Source organism: Emys orbicularis, chromosome 3 (genome assembly GCF_028017835.1).
Source record: "Emys orbicularis isolate rEmyOrb1 chromosome 3, rEmyOrb1.hap1, whole genome shotgun sequence".
NCBI lineage: Eukaryota > Metazoa > Chordata > Testudines > Emydidae > Emys > Emys orbicularis.
The window spans coordinates 47310591-47334461 of NC_088685.1; the positions used below are offsets into that span (position 1 = coordinate 47310591).

Sequence of the window (23871 nt, forward strand, 5' to 3'; positions counted from 1 at the left end):
CCTCTAAATACCTGCCAAGACCACTTCAAACTTCTGTTTTCCCTTCAGCATCTGATGTGATCACTGACAGTTAAAGTAGTATGAAGAGTGCAGTTCCCTTGCTTTGCTTCAGGTTCCTGTAAGGTCACCAGCTCTTTAACAGAAAGCACAGGAGTGTGAAGTAATCTTGGCAAACAAAAATGATTTCTGTTAGCTGCTAAAATGATTTCTGTTAACTGCTAACTGTGTACCAAACCACAAGATGGGGGGTGGCAGTTTCTGAAATCAGAGACTTTGAAAATGATTGCTTTGAGAAGAAAATCATTGGCCATAGACCATATCCTTTCTTTTTGGTTTTGTGTTTTGGGGTGGATTTTTTGGGATGTGGTTTTGTTTTGTTAAAACAAATCTTTTAAAGGGACACTGTCAACTTGAAATCTACTAAGTTTAAAAATGGGATAAAAGTAGTTTCAGGTACTACAATTTGGCCCTAAGCCTCCCTACCAATGTCTGTGGCATTAGAACCACTCTTGTCTATTTTTCCAGGATTTTCTCTCCTTTGCTGAATGAAAGGCCGACCCAAAGTGTGCTCAAAGCACACAGTAAGCAAACTGGAAAATACTACTTCTGTAATTTTTCATTTATAATTACTCTAAGGGTTATAACAGTAGTAGATAAACTTCAAACAGAAGAGCATTTTTAAATGCCTGTGAAGGAAGAGCTGCTACAGCAGCTATCATGGAATCCCTACCTTTTTGAAGTGACTGTCATTTAACATGTTAGTTAAAAAGCATATGACTAAATGTTTTTAAAACAGAACCGTGTTTTACTATGGCAGGGTGTGTGCTTGAAGCTGCAACCACTACTATGTCAAGGGCAGGACTGAATGACTCCACATACTCCGTGTGCTATATCTCCTGTGAGATTTCTCTCCCTTAATCAGTTGCAATAGTTTAAGTGGACACACCGGGAGAGATGGCATTACCCACAAATAAAATTTTCTGCCATGAAGTGATGGTCATAAAAACCTTGGACCAGAAATATTCATAGTAGTAGGGCCATCAGGAGCTCCTGGAAGGTGGGTAACTTATTGTGTCCAATATTTCTTATGTTACATTGTTGCAGTAAGGATCCATTCCACAGAGGTCACATCCAGTTGAATGATATATCAGCTAATATACTTCAACAATTTTGCACTGTTAGTTTCAGAATGGCTTTAAAGACTTTGCTATTAGGGCACGTTTGCTCCAATTTTAGCTGGCCCCTCTGTTGGTACTTAGGGCAAGGTACACACAATTTTCAAAGTGGTTTCATTTTAGTGCAAGTGAAGAGAGAGTTGCATGATTAAAAGCTTTTTTCTTCATAAGCTATTTTACAGAATTGGTGCATGATAATGACTTTTTTAGTGTTAATATGAGATCTCTGAGCTTTGCATTACAAAATTGTTTACCGGTACCAATTACTGTTGTTTCATCATAAGATAATGTATTGTGGTATTAAAGTGCATCATTTCTTAGACAGAGGTGTTTTTACAATGTTAAAAAAATATTGAGGGACTATTTTAAGCTGTCGTACTTAAATGGGTACATGTTAATCTCTTTTAATATAACTGAAAAGAACAAAGCTAAACTTTTTAAAGTAATTTTGCTGATGCCTAATTTATTTTTTTTAAAAGCAACGTCCTTTCTATTTGTTTCACTGAAGCATATCAAAAAAGATTGAGAAAAGTCAAGCCTAAGAAATTTGAAGAAAAAAGAACCTACTGTGTTCAAGCTTTGACATATTTCATGAAGCTGTTGAAAACAAAGGCATGAAAGCCAGATTTATGAGCTTTTTTTAAAGTTATTTGTAGATTCCCAAGACGATTGTGTTCCCATCACTTACTGTAGCCTTTAAAACTCAAATGATGCTTAAAAAAATTCAAGTTTGGCACACATTGCGGTACTGTTGGGCGTTCTTAATGGCATTCAGCTTCAATTAAGGCGGGGGAGAGAATGTACTCTTGTCTTTGCTAAATAATTTTGGTTTGTTTTAGATAGAATAGAGAGACTAGAATATGTATATTTTTAGGATAATAAAACTAGGAGTTACTCTCAATGTAAGATTACTTCTATGATGGGCTAATACAACTGTTTGGGGAGAAACTCTTTAGGGAGCATCTGTGTAACCCGTCGCATTTGCCAGGCTTTTCCTTTCAACAAGCTCACTGATTTTGTTATTACTGGAAAAGGAAACCTTTTTCTTTCTCAAAGTATTATTAATCTACACGTTGCCAGGTATAGCAAATCTGATGACAGCACTGGATTTATCATTTACTGTTAAAGGCTGATGGAAGCATTCCCCCTGCCTCAGTCCCCAAAACAAATGTCATTCTTGGAACTTGCTGCAAAATATCCTGTCATTTAAAATAATAATAATAATGTAGGGCTTCCCAAAACAACAAATTAAATAAGAAACCTAAGAATTCAAATGATGCCATAATTTTAATATATTTCTTTTCTGCAAACATTGCTCCCTTTCCTAATAACTTGATCTGTACAATAAATTCCAGGATTGTCACACTGTGTGTCAGCCTGAAGCCTAGAGTGGCTGTTGAGTCAGTGTGAAACAGTTGAAAACAGCTGTAAGCAAGGTTGAGGGCTCTTTTTGTTCAAAATATCACCAGGTGAAATCATCATTGGGTTTCATGGTCTGTTATTGGCCAGGTTTTAAGTTCTCAGTCAATTTGACTTGATGAATTACACCCATGCAGTGGGTAGCTACAGTAGTAAGGCATGTATCCATTCCATGCAGAGTCCTAGACCATTGTGCTATCAAAAGTACCAATCACACCCTTACTGTACTGCTAATTTGCATGCAACAGTTCGACTTGTTGTATGAGGGAGACCGTACACCTGGTGGATTACTTGGCCCATTTCCCACAGTTCTTCTAAACCATCTACACAACAACACAGTCACCATACACAATAACCCCAGACACACACAGCCCTTCACAGCAGCACATACCACTCATTCGATGCCTGCACAAATCTTCCAGGATTGTCCCTCTGTCTGTCTATCACTCTGAAGTCTAGAATGTCTGAATCATTATGAAGTGATGGAAACAGGTACATGCCTGGCTCAGAGCTCTGTTTGCTCAGAATGTCGCCTGGTTCAATCATCACTGGGCCCTGTGAGGACCAGATGGAATGTTGTCGTCCAAAGGAAGTTGGAATGTGATAGCTGATCAGGGAAGGTGGGAGTAACACCAATGTGGGGTAACAAAATGGTGATTGTGCTTCCAGCCAGGGGGCAGTCCTGTGCATTAACTTAGGGGAACATGTACAAACAGCAACATTGCTCATTACAGCACAGCCCATGGAAACACAAGCCCCAAAATACCTACAGGCATGGCATTTTACCGCCACTCTATAGGATTTTCTGTTCAACAATATTCACTGCTTTGTATTGGGTTTGTGTGTTCACCTCTGTGGTGTTTTGTGAGTGTTTCCCGATACAGTGTTCGGTATCCGCTGGTTAGGAAAGATAGAAAATGTGGCAAAAGACCACCTTGGCTTAACCACGAGATCTTGCATGATCTAAAAAATAAAAAGGAGTCATATAAAAAATGGAAACTAGGACAGATTACAAAGGATGAATATAGGCAAACAACACAGGAATGCAGGGGCAAGATTAGAAAGGCAAAGGCACAAAATGAGCTCAAACTAGCTACAGGAATAAAGGGAAACAAGAAGACTTTTTATCAATACATTAGAAGCAAGAGGAAGACCAAAGACAGGGTAGGCCCACTGCTTAGTGAAGAGGGAGAAACAGTAACAGGAAACTTGGAAATGGCAGAGATGCTTAATGACTTCTTTGTTTCGGTCTTCACCGAGAAGTCTGAAGGAATGCCTAACATAGTGAATGCTAATGGGAAGGGGGTAGGTTTAGCAGATAAAATAAAAAAAGAACAAGTTAAAAATCACTTAGAAAAGTTAGATGCCTGCAAGTCACCAGTGCCTGATGAAATGCATCCTAGAATACTCAAGGAGCTAATAGAGGAGGTATCTGAGCCTCTAGCTATTATCTTTGGAAAATCATGGGAGACGGGAGAGATTCCAGAAGACTGGAAAAGGGCAAATATAGTGCCCATCTATAAAAAGGGAAATAAAAACAACCCAGGAAACTACAGACCAGTTAGTTTAACTTCTGTGCCAGGGAAGATAATGGAGCAAGTAATTAAGGAAATCATCTGCAAACACTTGGAAGGTGGTAAGGTGATAGGGAACAGCCAGCATGGATTTGTAAAGAACAAATCATGTCAAACCAATCTGATAGCTTTCTTCGATAGGATAAGGAGTCTTGTGGATAAGGGTGAAGCTGTGGATGTGGTATACCTAGACTTTAGTAAGGCATTTGATACGGTCTCGCATGATATTCTTATCGATAAACTAGGCAAATACAATTTAGATGGGGCTACTATAAGGTGGGTGCATAACTGGCTGGATAACTGTACTCAGAGAGTTGTTATTAATGGTTCCCAATCCTGCTGGAAAGGCATAACGAGTGGGGTTCCGCAGGGGTCTGTTTTGGGACCGGCTCTGTTCAATATCTTCATTAACGACTTAGATATTGGCATAGAAAGTACGCTTATTAAGTTTGCGGATGATACCAAACTGGGAGGGATTGCAACTGCTTTGGAGGACAGGGTCATAATTCAAAATGATCTGGACAAATTGGAGAAATGGTCTGAGTTAAACAGGATGAAGTTTAACAAAGACAAATGCAAAGTGCTCCACTTAGGAAGAAAAAATCAGTTTCACACATACAGAATGGGAAGAGACTGTCTAGGAAGGAGTACGGAAGAAAGGGATCTAGGGGTTATAGTGGACCACAGGCTAAATATGAGTCAACAGTGTGATGCTGTTGCAAAGAAAGCAAACATGATTCTGGGATGTATTAACGGGTGTGTTGTGAGCAAGACACGAGAAGTCATTCTTCCGCTCTACTCTGCTCTGGTTAGGCCTCAGCTGGAGTATTGTGTCCAGTTTTGGGCACCGCATTTCAAGAAAGATGTGGAGAAATTGGAAAGGGTCCAGAGAAGAGCAACAAGAATGATTAAAGGTCTTGAGAACATGACCTATGAAGGAAGACTGAAAGAATTGGGTTTGTTTAGTTTGGAAAAGAGAAGACTGAGAGGGGACATGATAGCAGTTTTCAGGTATCTAAAAGGGTGTCATAAGGAGGAGGGAGAAAACTTGTTCACCTTAGCCTCTGAGGATAGAACAAGAAGCAATGGGCTTAAACTGCAGCAAGGGAGGTCTAGGTTGGACATTAGGAAAAAGTTCCTAACTGTCAGGGTGGTTAAACACTGGAATAAATTGCCTAGGGAGGTTGTGGAATCTCCATCTCTGGAGATATTTAAGAGTAGGTTAGATAAATGTCTATCAGGGATGGTCTAGACAGTATTTGGTCCTGCCATGCGGGCAGGGGACTGGACTCGATGACCTCTCGAGGTCCCTTCCAGTCCTAGAATCTATGAATCTATGAAAGGGTATATAGGCATGCTGATGTGAAGACCTGCCACAACTACTGAAATAATCTGATTCCAAGCCGTGCAGAATTGAGTACAAGTGAAAACAGTTCCCATACGTCTAGTATGTGGTGGCACCCGTACCAGTACTACTCTAAGCTCTGACCCCACACAATGCCAAGAAAGAAAGCTATCCTCACTGGCCCCAGAGGGAATGTCTACGCTGCAGTTAGACACCTGCGGCTGGCCTGTGCCAGATGACTCAGGCCAAGAGGCTGTTTAAATATGGTGTAGACATTTGGGCTGGAGCCTGAATCAGCTGTCACAGGCGTCAAATTGCAGTGTAGACATATCCAGAGAGCTAAAACAAGGAGAACCCTAAGGAAAAATGAATCAGATACTGAGCACAAATGGTGGATTACCTGGCCCAACTGCCATGCTCATGCAACAGCACAGGCTTTCATCTACTAGTTCAGTGGTTTTCAAACTTTTTTTCTGGGGACCCAGTTGAAGAAAATTGTTGATGCCCACAACCCAACAGAGCTGGGGCAGAGGGGTTTAGGGTTTGGGAGGGGCTCAGGGCTGGGGCAGAGGGTTGAGGTGCGGGGGTGAGGGCTGTAGGATGGGGCCAGGAATGAGGGGTTCAGGGTGTGGGAGTGGGCTCTGGGCTGGGGCAGGGGGTTGGGATGCGGGAGGGGGTCAGGGCTCTGGGTTGGGAGTGCAGGCTCTGGGGTGGTGCGGGGATGAGGGGTTTAGGGTGTGGGGGGGCTCAGGGCTGGGGTAGGGGCTGGGGTTCAGGAGAGGGTCAGGGCTCTGGGCTGGGGGTGCAGGTTCTGGGGTGGAGCCGGGGGGGTTGGGGTGCAGGAGGGCTCTGGGTTTGGGGGGAACTCAGGGCTGGGGCAGGGGGTTGAGATGCGGGAGGGGCTCTGGGTGCAGGCTCTGGGGTGGAGCTGTGAATGAGGGGTTTGGGGTGCAGGAAGCGGTTCTAGATGTGGGGGGGCTCAGGGCTGGGGCAGGGGGTTGGGGCTTGGACTTACCTCCGGCAGCTCCCGGTCAGCGGCGCAGCTGGGGTGCAGAGGCAGGCTTCCCACCTGTCCTGGCACCACGGACTGTGCTGCGCCTGAAGCAGCCCAACAGCAGGTCCAGCTTCTAGGCGGAGGCTCACAAGCAACGCCCCCCCTCCCCCAGCTCCCATTGGCCGGGAAACCAGCAGCCAATGGGAGTGCGGAGCTGGTGCTCGGGGTGGGGGCAGCGTGCGGAGCCCCGTGGGCCCCCGCCTAGAAGCCGGACGCACTGCTGGCCACTTCCGGAGCGCAGTGAGGTGTCGGAACAGGTAGGCACTAGCCTGCCTTAGCTGTGCAGCACCGCTGAGGGGACTTTTAACGACCCAGTTGGCAGTGCTGACCAGATGGACCCAGTGCCTTACATGCCACGATGCAGTACTGAGTCATGACCCGAACTTTGAAAAATGCTATACTAGTTGATATGTAACATTTAGCTCCGTGGTACACAGAGCCTGAATACTTATTATTCTTCTTAATAAGCTATGGCTCTATTTTAGCCTGTGGTGCACCTCTCTTAAAGGGCTGCCTCTCTCTTGTCAGACTGTAGTCAGCTTGTTAAATACTCTACATTTCAGTGTCCTGTGATAAGGCACATATTTTTATGGTGTTCCTCAGTTTTGTTTTGGGTCAATACATGTTTGTATCTCTTGGCAATGTCCTTCTTATGTTTTTCTCTAACCAGATTTTGCCACTTGCATTCAGTAGTACCTTACTACTCAAGCTGTTCCATTAAAACCAATGGGACTGCTCATGAAGTATGGGAAAATTCAATAAGGGTATAATAACTGACATTGTATGAGCTGAGAGGGTAGATTGTATGTGAAAGCCACCTGGCAAAAATGGAAAATGATCACAAACAGAAGGGGGAATATATCCAATGAAGTAGTGTTCCCTATTGCTGTCATACAGGAGATTGACTGTATGAGAACAACAAGGTTGTTATGCACAAAGGTTAATTAACTAAATTGAATTAAGCCAGCCATATTTCTTATGGGTCAATCCCAGATTGGCTTTAATTTTTGTACCTGCATCTTTAGCTGTTATGGCTATGGCTGGCTAAACATTCTCTCATCTGTCAGAGTTAACCTGAGACTCACTGCCATGTGACAGTGCTTGTAAGGATATGTGTAGTAGTAATGAGCCTTTGCATCCTTTGGTAAAAGCATGCTCATTTTTGTATTACATGCCTTTTTCAGTTGTCTATAATGTTCTTAAACAAGTTCTTTGGAAGCTAAAATGTGCAATGCTTTCTTATCTCAACAGTTGTTTGTTTATTTTATTTTTTTTCAGCTACTTTTGTCTTACAGCTTGTGATCTAGGTTGCAGGTGGGGAAAGGGGACTGACAGAATGCCCGATGTGAATTTTATTCTCAACTACTTCTTGAAGTGTCTACATTCTGCTTCCTCAGAAGTAGTCCTTATTGAAACTTAAAATATATGAAACTCTGGAGAAAATATCTTAATTCATTTGTAAATTATTGTCAATTGTGTGAGTCAATCACACATAAGATGAATTTATTTTGTGTTTTTTCTGACCTAGTTGAATGGATGCAAGCAAGCAAGGATGCTCTCACTTAAAGCCATTCATCTTTCTTTTCCTTTTTTGTGGGTAGTTAAGACCTCATTTGTTAATGTAAGTTTGCATATTTAAGTCCCCACGCCTACACAGACTTTCACATGAGTAGATCCACTGAGGTCAACAGCATTTCTCACCTGTGTAAAGTTAAGCAGATATCCAAGTGATTGCAGGATTGAAGCCTACATTTCGAGGGATTTTCTTAAATTTTCCATAAAAATTAATTTGTGCTGAGACCAAACATGGAAACTTTCAGTTTAGAAAGAACAGGAGTACTTGTGGCACCTTAGAGACTAACAAATTTATTTGAGAATAAGCTTTCGTGGGATACAGCCCACTTCATCAGCTGCATAGAATGGAACATATAGTAAGAAGATATATATACATACAGAGAACATGAAAAGGTGGAAGTTGCCATACCAACTCTAAGAGACTAATTAATTAAGATGAACTATTATCAGCAGGAGAAAAAAAACGTGTGTAGTGATAATCAAGATGGCCCATTTCAGACAGTTGACAAGAAGGAGTGAGGATACTTAACATGGGGAAATAGATTAGAGTTGTGTAATGACCCAGCCGCTCCCAGTCTCTATTCAAGCCCAGGTTAATGGTACCTAGTTTGCAAATTAATTCCAGTTCAGCAGTTTCTCGTTGGAGTCTGTTTTTGAAGCTTTTCTGTTGCAAAATTGCCACCCTTAAGTCTGTTACTGGATGACCAGAGAGGTCAAAGTGAGTGAGGACAAAGTCACAAAGTTCAGCCACCACGATTGCCATGACATTATCAGGGATACTGTTCCTGATAGCTTGTAGTCCATCTTTGTGTGAAATGTTGGATATAGAGGGGTTCTACATTCATAGTGGCCAGGATGGTGTTTTCTGGAAGTTCACCAATGGATTGTAGTTTCCTCAGGAAGTCAGTGGTATCTCAAAGATAGCTGGGAGTCAGGACTGGCTTTAGGCACCAGCAAAGCAAGCATGTGCTTGGGGTGGTACAATTCCAGGGGCAGCATTCTGGGCTGTTTCGCTCCCCAAGGGTTTTTTGTTTTTTTTTTGCTTGGACAGTTGCGCTCTCGGAGCTTGGGGCAGCAAAAAACCTAAAGCCGGCCCTGCTGGGAGTGCTGGTAGCATAGGGCCTGAGGAGAGAGTCCACATAGCCAGACAATCCTGCTGATAGGGTGCCAATGCCTGAGATGATGGCGTGTCCAAGATTTCCAGGTTTATGGATCTTGGGTAGCAAATAGAATACCCCTGGTCGGGGTTCTAGGCATGTGTCTGTATAGATCTGTTCCTGTACTTTTTCAGGGAGTTTCTTGAACAGATGGTGTAGTTTCTTTTGGTAATCCTCAGTGGGATCAGAGGAAAATGGCCTGTAGAATGTGGAGTTAGAGAGTTGCCTAGCAGCCTCTTGTTCATACTGATGATGACAGCACCTCCTTTGTCAGCCTTTTTGATTATGATGTCAGAGTTGTTCCTGAGGCTGTTGATGGCGTTGTGTTCAGCACGGCTAAGGTTATGGGGCAAGTGATGCTGCTTTTCCACAATTTCAGCCCGTACACGTCAACGGAAGCATTCTATGTAGAAGTCCAGTCTGTTGTTTCGACCTTCAGGAGGAGAATTTTTTGGGAAGTTATGCGCAAGTAAAATGGAATTATAATGAAACTTACTATATCTTGCAACCTTAAAGTTTTTGATGTGATGTATGTGCACTTGAAATACAAACCTTAGTTTTAAGTCATATTGTTCTACACTAGGGAAAAAGCATATGCGTTTGATAAGCCTAATTACTTTTCTTTTCTTAAAATATATAGCTGTCATATATTTATGTTACGCAGTATTAAAAAAATTGTTCTGGTTCAGTGGGAAAAAAGCAAATCTAAACATAAAGTAAGTAATTTTGTTCTGCTTTTTTCTGCAAAAATTTGCTCTGGAGGAAGAAGTGATCCAAACATCTTCAAGTATGGTTTTGAATGTCTGCCAAACAGTAGATATGTTTGCCAAACGTTTTTGTATAGTATTCCCATTAGGACTCTGTCTTTTAGAGAATATATTGTTGAAGCCTTACTTATCAGTCTATGAGATTTGAGAGAAGTAAGGCTTGTCTGTCAACAGATAGTGTAAAGAAACTTTATTAGTAAAATTGTCTTCATTCTAGGTTTCTTTCACCCTTCACGCTCCTGTTTGCCAGGAAACACTTCTCTAGAAAACTACTGAGGAAAAAAGGGAAGTATTTTGGAGGAATTTCCAGTCTTTGCTGTGTATCAATTGTCTTTATAACACATTTCACATTCCTCTTGATGTTGTCAACAGGAGAAATTGGCAGGTAACTTTTCTGCCTCAGATTTTCAAACAGATGCTCAAACTTTTTCAGACCCCCAAACCTCTTAATGCACACACATGGATTTGCCCACGCACAGTCTGCACTTGTGAATGCATGTTGGGATGTTCACATTCCTTTATCAGTCATACAAAAAGTGTGTTAGCATTTCTGTCATTTGAAATCTTGTGCTTCTGTAGTTTGACAAAATGGGAGCCCGTACTTTAGCTGGACAGTATTGATAGTTTATAGAAAAGTATCAGTTCCAGTTAATATACTAGAATGTGGATATGATATTTTCAATAATTTGCACTAAACGTTACAGATTGAGTTTTCTTCACAGAATGATAAGTACCTGCACCAGTAATAAAATTCCTTGATGCTAATAAAGGAAAAGTTGAGACTTTGTAGCTATTAGGGCAGACAAGCTGACCCAGGTAATTTTTGCTGAGCATACTGCTATGGCTCTGATCTTGCCTGCTGGACTATGCACTCATGTGCAACCCCATTAACTTCAATAGAATTCTTCCCAGGCAAAGAACAATGTCTGCATGGAACAGCTGGTAAGCTTAAGGCAAATCCAGTTCTTAACCAGATCATATTAGTTATGAAGCACCTAATTTTAAAAACCCACTATTAAGTGCAGTATTCCAATATAGGTTTCAGAGTAGCAGCCGTGTTAGTCTGTATCCGCAAAAATAACAGGAGTACTTGTGGCACCTTAGAGACTAACAAATTTATTAGAGCATAAGCTTTCGTGGGCTACAACCGAAGAAGTGGGTTGTAGCCCACGAAAGCTTATGCTCTAATAAATTTGTTAGTCTCTAAGGTGCCACAAGTACTCCTGTTATTATTCCAATATAGTTTTAAACTAAAATATTTACTGAATAACATTTTCAACTTTAAAACTGCTTATAATGTTAAATGACCTAATAGCAAATTTCTAAAATAAATAAAGGACAAACAGGAGCAAACCAACTTTTTAAGCACTAGGATATAACGAGTTTGCACTTTACTATCTAAACAATGTCAATGTTTGGTTTGATCATTTTCATCCTTTTATATTGACATGTAGAAAGATGAAAACCTAGAGCATTTCTCCTTGGGCCCAAGCTAGTGTATAGTAAAGCAGACTTCCTTGATCCCTGTAGGATGCTGCAGATTCTTCAAATCTCTCACTGCAGGATAACCATACTTCTTAGCTGTCTCCACTGCGTTATACTATTCTTTATCAGAAGCAGGCTGATACTTTATTTCACTTTCATGTGTGTGTACTCTTCATCTTCAAATGTGCCTGGGGTTCCACATATGTGTTTTCCTTTCAAATTTTTAGTAAGTGACAGACTACCTGAAAATGTAGGACAATGTAAGTGTAATGTTTCCTATGAATGCAATGAATTAGGCCCATACTCTTCCCTAGATGTTTCTGAAGAACTATAGTGTCAGCAAATACAAACGCTAATGGCCCAATCCTCTGAGATACTGAGCACCCTCAACTATATTGAATCCCACTGAAGTTGTAAACTCAGACCTTAAGATTTCACCAGCAATATTACCCAACTCTATTAAATGTGTACCATTTTTAGAACTATCTTTCTTGCTAAATTTGTAGCTTAATGGAGCATATTATTTTTGGTGCCTGATTCACCACTCTGTTACACCATAGTTTTATGCTGCTGTAAATCCATTGACTTCAGTGCCATTAAACCAGCATAAAACTGGTATAACAGAGTGGGGAATCAAACCTTCCCTCTTTAGTGGTCAGAGCCTGTTCTGGTTGAAGGAAATGGTCAATTTCTCATTGACTTCACAAGCAACAAGATTTGGTCCTCAAATGTGTGCCATAAAAATATGTATCTCCCGTGAATGACAAGCATTATGGACAAAACTCTGCAGTCATAATTTTGAAAATGTGCACTCTGCCTCTCAGTTATATAGCTATAAATCTGTATTAATGGTGGATTTTATTTGATTTTATACTTCAGAAGCTTGGTAAGTGGACTCAGCCTTTGTGACAGTAGCCTAAATTTAATGTTTCCTTTAGCTGAAGTTATTTAGGGCAATATTTTCCCCTTCATCTTTGTGCAGAATTGCATGTTTACTACCACGTTTCAGGCAGGAGAGTACTTCAAATACAACACTGTTGTTCTTATAGGATGTGCATTAGCACTTGTGTAGTTCATAGGAAGGGAGCAGTTTCACTGATGAATAATTTTCCAGTTACATCCAAAAAAATGGTAACATTAGGCATGTCCTTATATTTTTATTACGTGAATTTGAGAGGCCACTCTGGAGTATATTGTTGGAAAACCATATGCATAATTCACAAAGACAAAAGGATTAATAACTGTAAAACAAATCATGGTTTTTAAAATATATTTTCTTTAACCTAAATTTGTTTTATCCCAAGTGCATTTTTAGTTAAATTCTGGTATCTACTGTACTGTACCTTAAAAAGACTTAGAATAACTTGGTATTTCATGTAACTTTCAACGGAATGCTAATAAACTGTGTATGTCAGGTGTATGGCTGTTTGCTACTAACACTCCTGTGCCATCTATTCCTTTTCTCATGCTTGACCTTATTCTCCCAAAATCAAAAAGGAGGCTGAGGGCAGATAGAAAAAGATAGAGATGCAGGTTGCTATATACATTTTGAGGGGTCTTATTCCAACCTCACATTGGTGCAAATCAGAAATAATTCCACTGATGTCAATATTTGCATCAGTGTCAGCAAGATCGGAATCAGCCCTATGACTTTTCTTTTGCAACCCTCACTACTCTCCTCCTTAACCTGATCATTTACATTCTTTTGCTATGTTATGACTTGGGCTCCAATCCTACAAATACAATAGAACCTCCAAGTTACAAACACCAGAGTTATGAACTGACCGGTCAACCACACACCTCACTTGGAACCAGAAGTATGCATTTTTCTTCTGCATAGTAAAGTTTCAAAGCTGTATTAAGTCAATGTTCAGTTGTAAGCTTTTGAAAGAACAACCATAACGTTTTGTTCAGAGTTACAAACATTCCAGAGTTATGAACAACCTCTATTCCCGAGGTGTTTGTAACTCTGATGTTCAACTGTAGGTGAATCTGGCCTTTTCCTGAGTCTCACTGGTCTTGCATTGGAAGTACTTTTGTCCAGGGACCTGTTTTCATACATTCTCATAAAGTTTGAGGCACAACTGTAGCACTTGATACTAAAAATGATAGTGTTTATGCGGGTGTCTAGTGTGTGTCTGTTCAGAAAGAGGAAGTTAAATGTAACAGCTGAAGCAAAAATCCCAATCCTGCATATGTGCAATATATTTCAATACATCACATTACCTATTTGCTGCTATGCAACCCACAATCTGAAGAATTAAAAATGTGAGACATGAAAAATGGAGGAAAGTTGATCAGTTATTATTATTGTAATGAAGAAATGCTGCATTACAACATCATAAATTCTCAATACCTTTAATTTTTTGTCAGTGTAATGATGATCTTTTTGAAACCCTCAGTTCAAAGGGGCTTACAAGTTAATTTCTATTATTCATGATTTATAACAGTGCCAGACAATGTAAGGGAGGTGCTACTGCCTGTTCATCTGTCTGATGAAAGAACTAAGCTAATATCTAAATCCTGAATAATGACTATAGTCAGTGGAACTCTCTTCTCAGAGCCACCTGATAGGAATATAATTAGACAGGAGAATTAGCTTCAGTGTTTGATATCATAGCAGGTGCTGGTCATGCCTATTATAGTTACAGCTATGAAATAGTTTTCATAATAACTGTTTGCACAAATGCTATTTGTGGAAATACTCACTTCTTTGGGCTGAATTTTTCCCATGTTTGGTCTCTGATTAGGATTGAAATTATAGAGATTTTGCTCAAATTTAAAAAAAATCAAAGGGTGTGCAGCAGCCCTGGAGTGCTGCAAACTCTTTGATGTTACAAAGGGTAATTCAATTTGAAGAGGTGGATTGTGCCATTCAATCTCTAGTCCAAGTTGGGGGTGGCCAAATGGCTTCCAGAGTGTGTAATATGTTTTCTCTTCCAAGACTGGCTACCTCCACTCCTCTATGCATAGGCTGGCTTTGAAAGCAATGCTAGCCCTGCAGAGTCCTTGTGCTGTCTGAATACAGGGGTTTCAATTATTTCTAGCCTCTGGATGAAGAGAGCAAGGAGTTTCTCTCCTTGTTGTACACCTGAGCAGGATCCAAGCATAATCTGGCTGGAAAGCTGCATTTAAAATTACAAGCGGCAGGAAAAGCAACATTTAAGGTCTAAACAGAAACTTTATTTTGGTCATATTGCACAATGTACAATATGCTGTTTCTATTATTCCAGTCAATATATATATATTAATACATTATTCTGGGATTTTCAAAAGAGGCTAAAGTGGGTAGGTGCTATCTCAAAGGGATTTCAGCATTTTAACTCCTTTAAAAATCCCAACCTTAGCATTTATAACATAAACATATATACCAAACCACATGAATTGTACAACACAGCTTGACTTAATGTTGCTGTTGGAATCATAACGTTTGCATTCCAGACTCTTTGTGATTAGTTGTGCAAATTTTTAACATAACATTCATGCAATTTTTTGCCTTTAATATTAATTTAATCTAAGTGTATTTCCAGTAGTAGGACCCACTGTACAAATAAAACAACTTTTCATTATGAGTCACCTCAACAATAAATGCATTCAGGGAAAATGTTTGAAGAAGTGGGAATACAGCAGACCTTTTAAAATCATGTCCTGTAAAATGTGTGAAACAGCAGGATTACAATCAAGTTACATTGTACGTCTTCCATCTAAGAAACTCATGTCCTGTTGGGTTTTTAACATAAACAGAGCTTGTCAATCCTAATCAGTTTCATCTTGGAAACCCTAGAGCTCCAGGCTAACAAAAGCAGCATGGCAAGTTGAGCACAAAGGTCCCTTGGAATCAAGTCTGATTGTTAATTTTAGATAAACTAACACTAAATTAATGTCTCTTGGTGATTATTTTTTCTCCTTTCAGATGTAGCTGATTTGTCTAAATAAACAACTCAGGAGATTAGTAGATGTTCTCAATTCTCTCTGATGGAAGAAAAAGGCTATTTGAGCCACCAAAGATAGGATTGTGTTTATCATGAGTCTCTGTTTCTGGGTTGTTTTCATTAGAGTATAGTGTATAATTTGTTGAACTTCTTACCTGTATACTTTTTAACTGAAGCATTTTTATGTTTGCTTGGTGATTTACACATTTTGAAATAACTGGTAATTCATGAAAGTGAGTGAGTGCAATCACAGGAATATCAGAATCCTGCCTTTTATTTGCACATCAGAAATTGCAAAGTGTATTACGGCCTTGAGCATGTACTCATTGAAGTCAGTTGGGAAAGCTCTCTTTGACCTTAGTTATGCATATGTTGTTTGAACACTGTACATTCACATAAGAATAAATAGCTACAACACATTTTTGACCGCATTTTAGCCCTTTTGGCCTGCCTTAACTATATCAGCTTCTGGCTTCTCTAAAATGTCCTGCAAGCCAGCTTATAGAAAATTAACTGTTTGTAGTTTCAGCAGAGCAGCCAAGGATTTCATGAGCATAAAACGTTGTACCCTCATTTCTGGAGATACCACTTCTCAATAGGACCGACTTCTCTGAAGAATGACATAGATGGAGATTGTGCCACTACTGCCTGTGCTATCTCAGCATGGGCTTTGTTTTTCACTGTTCCTCTGGCACTGATCACCAACACTAAGGGTATGTCTACACTACGAGAGTAGTTCGATTTTAGTTAAATCGAATATGTGGAGTCGATATTACAAAGTCGAACGTGTGTGTCCACACTAAGGACAGTAATTCGACTTTGTCAGTCCACACTAACGGGGCAAGCGTCGACATTGGAAGCGGTGCACTGTGGGCAGCTATCCCACAGTTCCCGCAGTCCCCGCTGCCCATTGGAATTCTGGGTCGAGCCGCCATTGCCTTCTGGGTAAAAAAATGTGTCGAGGGTGCTTTTGGGTAACTGTCGTCATCCAACCGTCACTCCCGCCCTCCCTCCCTGAAAGCGCCGGCGGGAAATCAGTTCGCGCACTTTTCTGGTCAGTGACAGCGCGGACGCCACAGCACTGCGAGCATGGATCCCGCTGTGACCATCGCTGCAGTTGTGGCCGTTGTCAACGCATCGCAGCTCATCATCGACCTTTCACTGAGGCAGATAGAGAGAAATCAGGCGAGGAGGCTACGGCACCGGGGTCAGGACCTGAACTCCGAGAGTAGCACACGCCTGTCTGAAACCACGACACCCAGTGCCGAGGACATCACGGTGGCAATGGGTCTTGTGGATACTGTGGAACGGCGATTCTGGGCCCGTGAAACAAGCACGGACTGGTGGGACCGCATAGTGCTTCAGGTCTGGGATGAATCCCAGTGGCTGCGAAACTTTCGCATGCGGAAGGGGACTTTCCTCGAACTTTGTGAGTTGCTGTCCCCTGCCCTGAAGCGCAAGGACACCCGGATGCGAGCAGCCCTGACTGTCCAGAAGCGAGTGGCCATAGCCCTCTGGAAGCTCGCAACGCCGGACAGCTACCGGTCAGTCGCGAACCAGTTTGGCGTGGGCAAGTCTACCGTGGGGGTTGTTGTCATGCAAGTAGCCAAGGCAATCGTGAAGGTACTGCTGTCAAAGGTAGTGACCCTGGGAAACGCGCAGGCCATCATAGATGGCTTCGCCGCGATGGGATTCCCAAACTGCGGTGGGGCTATAGATGGGACTCACATCCCTATCCTGGGACCGGACCACCAGGCCAGCCAGTACATCAACCGAAAGGGCTACTTTTCAATGGTGCTGCAAGCACTGGTGGACCATAAGGGACGTTTTACTAACATCAACGTTGGATGGCCGGGCAAGGTTCATGACGCTCGCGTGTTCAGGAACTCTGGTCTGTTTAGAAGGCTGCAGGAAGGTATTTACTTCCCGGACCACAAAATAACTCTTGGGGATGTGGAGATGCCTACAGTGATCCTCGGGGACCCAGCATACCCGCTAATGCCCTGGCTCATGAAGCCCTATACTGGCGCCCTGGACACAGAAAAAGAACTGTTCAACTACCGGCTCAGCAAGTGCAGAATGGTGGTGGAGTGTGCTTTTGGCCGTCTCAAGGGGAGATGGAGAAGCTTACTGACTCGCTGTGATCTCAGCGAAACCAATATCCCCATTGTTATTGCAGCTTGCTGTGTGCTCCACAATCTCTGTGAGAGCAAGGGGGAGACCTTTATGGTGGGGTGGGAGGTTGAGGCAAATCGCCTGGCTGCTGATTACTCCCAGCCAGACAGCCGGGAGATTAGAAGAGCCCAGCGGGACGCACTGTGCATCCGGGAGGCTTTGAAAGACAGTTTCCAGACTGAGCAGGGTCACCAGTGAATTTTAAGTTTGTGGACTCAGAACCTGAACTTGCCACCGTTTCTTTACCCAGTTACCGTTGACTATCCTCTCCAGTTACATACCCCCTTCACCCCCTTCCCAAAAAATAAAATCTGTTCTGTTTTGTTAATGAACACCGTTGTCTTTATTACTGTTTTCGCGGGAATGTTTTAAACCTGGGACGCAGACTGTGGCGGGGTGCGGGTTTACTGTTGTGATGCAAATGATGCTTCTAAACTCCAGGAATGACGGGTTCCGCAGTGGTGGACTGGTTGTTTCAACAGAGCCTGCCAGCCCTCCTGGGCGGGACAGCGTGTATGTGTCGGCTATGTGACTGTCTGGCAGGGGGAGGAGGGTTACAGCTCCCCTGCTGCGGGGCTCTGTGATGCATTAGATCTGTAACTGCCCTCCCCCGCCACAAAGTCACAGAGCAACCCCCCCCCCCCCCAGAACACGAAAACCACCTCCCAGATTGAACAGGGTCACTAGTCACTGCACTGGGTATGTGTCCTGATCCTGGACCTGACCCCGCCTCTGTACCCTGGTAAAGGTGACTGTCCTGTCCAATTACCATGCCCCTTCCCCTCGTTCAGACAGACTCTCCTCCAAAATAAAATCATGGAAACAGTAATTAACAGAAACGAATATTTTATTATGAACCACACATGAAACGTGGGGGTTGAAACTTGCACGGGGGCTTCTGTGAGGTGTGTAGGAAAGGACTTTTAAAATTTTGGGGAATGAGAGCCTTCTAGTGCTAGAGCAGTCTGCAGGGGTTGACTGAAAGTTTTAACGGCCCTTGCCGCCCCTCCTTCTTTGTACTTTGGGTGAGGGGGGTGTGGGACTTGGTGGCGGGGGAGGGCGGTTAGAGATAGACCGCAGCGGGGCTCTGTCCTCCTGCCTCCGGTCTTGCAGAACATCCACAAGGCGCCGGAGCGTGTCCGTTTGCTCCCTCAGAAGTCCAAGCAGCTTTTCAGTAGCCTGCTGGTCCTCCTGACGCCACCTCTCCTCCCGTTCCATGACTGCTCGGTGCATTTGGGACAAGTTCTCCCTCCACTGTGTCTGCTGGGCTGCCTGGGCTCGGGAACAGCTCATTAGTTCTGAGAACATGTCCTCCCGCGTCTTCTTCTTCCTCCTCCTAATCTGCGCTAGCCTCTGGGAGTGTGCTGACAGGCTGGGTTGGGAGACAGTCGCAGATGTGTCTGTGTGAATGGGAAAAATGGAGTGAATTCCTGAGACAGATAAATGAAGTTGTGTACAAAGAACCTAGTCTTTCTCTGTGAACAAGACCATGCACTGCACCTCTCACATGCGCACTCAGGACAAGGTCGAATTTTCGGCCATCGCCTTCAGTGCCTGGGGTCCTGCAGTGGTCTTGCAGTTATCTGAGAAGCGTGGCAGGACACCTGAACTTCTGTAGCGTGCAATCATGGTAAGCCGTAGACTTCTGGCTGCTTAAAACTGTACTAGTAGCACTGGCCTCCTTTCACATTGAAAGCAATGCCAGTCTCTGCTGCCAGCAATCAGGACAGCATGAACTATGCCCCTGTCCCACCCCCTCGCGGCTGTTCCAGGGAAAGATCCCTGTATGCTGCCCCTCTCCCTCCACCGCGTGGCTGTAAAGCAGTCCCAATACTAACATTCCCCTCCCTAATTCAAAGCAGGGCGTAATGAGCGACATCACCCTGCTGAGGATCTCGGAGTCCCAGAGGGAAAGGATGTTTCGAGAAAGCCTTCAGAAACCAGGGCCGTTTGCCGCTATGCTCTGCAGGGCAATGATACCAGACTATCTGATGGTGTCGTGGCGCGGTAACGTGTCCTACCACGGAGGGCCCAATAAGATCGCCCTACCCAGGAACCTGATGAACAGGCTGGAAATGTACCTTCTTGAGACCTACGAGGAGTTCTCCTATGAGGATTTCGCCTCCATCCCCGGCCATATTGACCGGATTTTCGCGTAGGTGCACTGGGACTAAAGAGTGGAGCGTCTTGGGCAGCATAATCATGACTTACCGGACATTGTAAAAAAAATTTTAAATACTTGGGACTAAATTGTGAAGAGCCTAAGGCAGACAAATCATGAAAAACCCTTTGTTACGATTGTAAATATTCCAGTTTTTTTGCAGTTAATTGTTTACATGTTTAAGCACTTTAATAAACAGCCATTGTTAATATTATAAATATTCTAGTTCTTGTAAAAATAAATGTTTAGATATTTAAAGCACTCACTGCTTGATCCTTCCCCTGATTCTGTCTCCGGGGTAAGGGATGGGGACGGTTGGTAGGGGATCTCGGTAAGGGTGATGAAGAGCTCCTGGCTGTCGGGGAAATCAGCGGTGCCAGCGCTGTCGACTGCCTCGTCCTCCTCATCTCCTTCTTCATCTTCCCCGTCCGCTAACATGTCCGACGAGGAACCTGCCGCGGACAATATCCCATCCTCAGAGTCCACGGTCAGTGGTGGGGTAGTGGTGGCGGCCGCACCTAGGATGGAATGCAGTGCCTCGTAGAAACGGGATGTGTGGGGATGGGATCCGGAGCGTCCGTTTGCCTCTTTGGTTTTTTGGTAGCCTTGTCTCAGCTCCTTGATTTTCACGCGGCACTGCGTTGCATCCCGGCTGTATCCTCTCTCTGCCATGGCTTTAGAGATCTTCTCGTAGATCTTTGCATTCCGTCTTTTGGAGCGCAGCTCTGAAAGCACGGACTCATCGCCCCACACAGCGATGAGATCCAAGACTTCCCGATCAGTCCATGCTGGGGCCCTCCTTCTATTAGATTGCATGACCATCTCTGCTGGAGAGCTCTGCATCGTTGCCAGTGCTGCTGAGCTCGCCACGCTGTCCAAACAGGGAATGAGATTCAAACTGGCCAGACAGGAAAAGGAATTCAAATTTTCCCGGGGCTTTTCCTGTGTGGCTGATCAGAGCATCCGAGCTCGGACTGCTGTCCAGAGCGTCAACAGAGTGGTGCACTGTGGGATAGCTCCCGGAGCTATTACCGTCGATTTCCATCCACACCTAGCCTAATTCGATATGGCCATTTCGAATTTAGCGCTACTCCTCTCGTTTTGGAGGAGTACAGAAGTCGAATTTAAGAGAGCTCTATGTCGAACTAAATAGCTTCGTGGTGTGGACGGGTGCAGGGTTAATTCGATGTAACGGCGCTAAATTCGACATAAAAGCCTAGTGTAGACCAGGCCTAAGAAATTCCCTTTTATAAAGATAATAAACCTGCTTTGTAATTTTATCTGGGGATCTGAAAGCTCTTTACAAACATTAATTAATCTTCACAACCCCTTGTAAATTGGGTGAGCATTTTTATCTTGACTCCATAGATTTGTAAACTAAAGCACAAAGATCTTAAAAAGTGACACAGTGAGTCAGTGTCAAAGTCAGGAGTCCACTGTTCAGATCATTTCCCTATTTTTCACATTGGTTAAAAATTTCCAGCATCAAACAACATCTCAGCTACTCTTGTGCCCAAACGTTTATTTTTGCCTTCATCTCCTCTTGTACTGGCAATTGTAGCTCATGTTGTTTATTACCTAAGAGCCAGTTCATCAAGCTTCAACAAGGAAAACAGGGACAAAAAATATCAGATAGGTTTGGCATGTCCAGTTATCAGTGCATTTATTGTATATGTTGTTAAACCTGAACTAGACTGAGGTGGTGCTGCTGGCATGAGGAAGATATTTCAATGAACTAGTCAACAAGGACATCTGCCCTCTCACTGATCAAGTGGTATGTAGCACAGTGTCCTCCTAGAACCTATACTTACACTGGAAACCTAAATAGCAGCTGTTGTGGTGGTTTTTTAAAAAAATGCTGCCTTCTTCCTGTGGCTGGCCATGAGACTTTACCTAATCCTGGCAGACAAAGACTTAGATGTGATGTTCCATGTATTTGTGACCTCCAGATTTGATTGCTGTATTGTACTGTACCGGGAAGTGAAATCACAGACACTGAAAAGACTTTAACTGGTGCAACATACATCTGTCACCTTTATGAACATCATTTTGAACACCTGTCCTAATGTTCAAGTCATTATGTACTGCAACTAATTGGCTTATAAAAACCCCTTTTATTATAATGGTTTGATTATTTCAGCTCTAGATAGTTTAGGGGTAATGGTTAGTCTTTAGTACTTGCAGTAGCAACCTGACCAGAATAGTTCTGAACTTCATATTTGAGCTAAAGGAAATGGTTTTTCATTCCACAGTACTCTATCTGCCCTTTCTAGAGCAGTGTTTCTCAACCAGGGGGCCGCCACCAGGTTACAGGGGGTCCTCCATGCATAGCCAGCGTTAGACTTGCTGAGGCACAGGGCAGAAAGCTGAAGCCTGGGGACCTGAGCCCCGCCACCTGGGGCTGAAGCCAAAGCCTGAGCAACTTAGCTTTGCAGGGCCCCCTGTGGCATGCGGCCCCAGGCAATTGCCCTGTTTTCTACCCCCTAATGCTGGCCCTGGCTTTTATATGCAGAAAACCTGTTGTTCTGGTACAGGTGGGCCATGGAGTTTTTATAGCATGTTAGGGGGGCCTCAGAAGGAAAAAGGGTTCTAGAGTATACCAAACCTACCAGGAGAAGAAATTGCTAGACACTCCTCATGTATATCAATCAGCTTTTTTCTTGTTTAATTTTAAGTACACAACCACATTAATAGTGTTAAGGACTGCACAGTATTTGTAAAGGACTTCCCTTTTCTCTGTCTATGTTATGCATGGAAAAAGTCTTCTAAAGATGGAAAGAGTTTGCATGCAAGAGGTACAGTGTGTAATAGTCCCATTATATAGACACATATATCATTAATCTTAAATCTGGATTTGGTTGTTTTAAGTAATCTTCTGTCCATTCATTCTCTGTATTCTTGGCCCAGTCTGATCCTAGACTGAACAGACTTCTCTGGTATTCTTTACCATAATTCCAGCATTTCTTCTGCTTAATCCTCCACACATGGGGAGCGTGGGGGGGGGGGGGTCACAAAGGGGTCTTTACCCTTACCATGGCATATTTTCCCTGATTCCATGTTCTGGTTGCCTAGGGTTTTTTCACTTCATTATAACTACCAAACCTTCTAAGCAAATATAGACAGTGGCCCTGCAGGGAAAATATTGTTTTTGTTTTTTCCCCGGGTTCAGGACTACATTTCTTTTCCTTGAAATATGTTGGGCTCTTTCAGCTGTGCAGCTGAGTCCAGCTTCTTCCAACAATACAAATCTCTGATGTTTTGAATATGGCCCTTACACTTCGGCAGCTACCTTTTCTCAACCCAAATTGGATGTGATTGCGACTAAGGATGCTCAGCATCAAGATTCATTAACGGACCATATCTTACCTTCCCAAGGCCCAGTTTACACTGGCGTTTTTAGCAGTAGTGTAACTACACATATATCGTTTCCACTAGTAAACCTGAGTGTAAGCTGCACCAGCACAAGCTGTGGTTTACAGCAGCATAGTGCATCTCAATACCAGGGGTATCCCTTTTTAAGTCAATGGGAGTTTTGCCATTGATTTCAATGGAGCCAAGGTTAGGCATTTACACACGTGCATGGTTACATCAGTGCTAAAGCCCCTAGTGCAGACAAGGCCTATTTTTAAAGGTTTCCCTTAATGCCTCTTACAACTGGCTCAAAGTAAAATACAGGATTAAGTTTTTCATGTGTTGGTCTTAATGGTCAAAGCCTTCCAGTGGCTTGGACCTGGGCTGTCTCAAAATACTTCGTGACCATTTACTCTGCTCCCTTGGAACAATGATCTGTCTATAACCAGAAGCAGGAGATAGAGGTTTTTCAGCATCTTGCCTATACTTGTGGAATTACTTCCTAAAAGCCTAAAAGTGCCCACCATTCTCACCGCATTCAAGAAAGGGAGGGAGAGAACCAAAGGTAGAGCTTATCTGTAAACTACCTGCCGGATTTATACACTTGTAAGGTATTCAAATACCATGTTAGAGTGAGCATTGAATAAATACCTGGCTAGATTATGGAAATCAAATAAGTGGCACATGGATATTTTGGCTTT

At 42.9% G+C, this 23871-nt stretch overlaps 1 protein-coding gene across 1 annotated transcript in view; it reads left to right on the forward strand.

Moving 5' to 3' along the window:
* MCPH1 (microcephalin 1) overlaps nt 1-23871 on the forward strand; it is a 249499-nt gene that overhangs the window by 220458 nt on the left and 5170 nt on the right. The window lies entirely within an intron of this gene.